Source organism: Penaeus monodon, chromosome 30, assembly GCF_015228065.2.
Source record: "Penaeus monodon isolate SGIC_2016 chromosome 30, NSTDA_Pmon_1, whole genome shotgun sequence".
Lineage (NCBI taxonomy): Eukaryota > Metazoa > Arthropoda > Malacostraca > Decapoda > Penaeidae > Penaeus > Penaeus monodon.
The window spans coordinates 13521707-13523591 of record NC_051415.1 but is presented as its reverse complement, the minus strand read 5'-3'; the positions used below and the strand labels follow the sequence as shown (position 1 = coordinate 13523591).

General features: G+C 38.3%; 1 protein-coding gene across 1 annotated transcript in view; it reads left to right on the top strand.

The window, feature by feature from the left end:
* LOC119592355 (choline O-acetyltransferase-like) overlaps window positions 1-1885 on the top strand; it is a gene marked incomplete in the record, with an annotated part of 212829 nt that overhangs the window by 79020 nt on the left and 131924 nt on the right.

The window sequence follows — 1885 nt, the reverse complement described above, 5'->3', positions numbered from 1 at the left end:
AATTCGTCCACAAATTGCTCTAGAAACAATATACACTTTTTAATTCAGAGTTTAAGATAGGTTAAGTCTTTGACTCTTCCCAGTTATGGCTATCAGTACCATAATAATCGTGCGTCTATTTATTTAGCTCTATCTAAAATTCGTATTAATGGGAGCAGGGAAATGAAAATGATATATGGAAAAATCCTTTAGGCCTTAAGAGATTTATAGGCGTTGATTTAAGTACCCCTTAGAAATTACATATTCCATGTACTTACATTTGTACATTACTTGTTGTTATGCTATCTCACAGCCACTCCTTGATAAATGCACAGTAACTGCAACGTCTCCCCATAGTTACGAACTTCAGTGTTGCTTACGCTCTGTTTTGGTCCCCTTATACAAATCCTCTCTACATCTACAACAAACTAACACTATTGCTAACTGTGGAAAATCACATACTTCGCTTGTCCTTTGAGCTTTATAAAAACACTTCGTTAGGCAGTTTCAGGCCAGCGATTCCAATGTTCCTACATGTTTATGTGTTTTTTTTTTAAGTCTATACATCATATATACACATACTTTTCATTACAAGGTACTTGCTCTGCACTTTATGACTAAGCTTTCCCATCTCAGAACTTTACGAACTTTCAGCATTATTTGACGTATTAGTACACCAATGAGAGTCTATAGTGTTTCTCAAGTCTAATATTATTAACATTGATATTTGCTACCTGACACAGTAAAATAAGTATCCCCTGTGATACGATTACTAATGTTGACATGTTTTTCTAATAGTTCAAACTACAAAAAAAACAAAAAAAACATTCATTTCAAAGTCCACGTTTATGATAAATGGACTGCTCTCAGTCTCAAGCAATTAAATTAGAAAGTGCCTGCAAGAACGTCATTACCTATGGATATACTAGGGCATTGATCATACTAAAATACAATACAAAAGCCTGTATCTATTCAGATGTCCTTACTTCGTCACATATTAAAACACGATAGGGATATGCTATTTCATTTCTATTTGCAATATAAGATTTCCCAATAAGTATATTCATTTAACGAAGCCTATACAGAATATGCCATGCCTATTAATTAAATGTAAGTTGAAAAAAAATACTATGCATATATTATTGTAATTTGAATTACAACATCCTACGCGGTACCTGCACGTATTATAGCTATAGTTTAAGAGTAAACATCACAGAAACAACATGTTATTCTTCACAACAAAATAAACAAAACACACATCACTTCTCTCATGCTGCAAAACATATTCCACTCCCCACGCTACGGTAGACAAAACTTAGGACAGGCTGAATTATTTATACGGAAACAGAGACAGGGAGAGAACTAAGAAAAAATAAGACTCGACTAACATCTCACACATCATCTGGATAACAACACGTTCACACGCGATCTGCAGAGCAATCCTAGTTTACGGCTACAGGACACAGCCATAAGAGAAACACGAACACATAACTTACCACACGCGTTACACAAGACACAGCAACAGCCTCTCACACAAACCATACGCACGTACATGAATCACACTCTGTAGGACAGGCCGAAGCTATTCATACACACAAAGCACGACCTGAATCATGATTGGCTATCTCCCAGACACTAAACCATCTGTCTCCTTCCTCCCACCCCCTCCCACAACCCACCCAACCCCCCCTTCCCTCCACGACACAAACACACACGACACAAACGGTAGCACGAACAACACCGTCCCCTTGTACCAACCTATAAAAAGCAATGGCCTCCAACTAACGACGATCTTCTCTCTCCTCTTCAAAGGTCGAGAGGGCAGTGTGAGGGAGGGAGGAGAAGCACCAACACGAGAGGACGCGAGGCGGCCTATCTTCGTTCCCTTCTCTACCAATTATCTCCA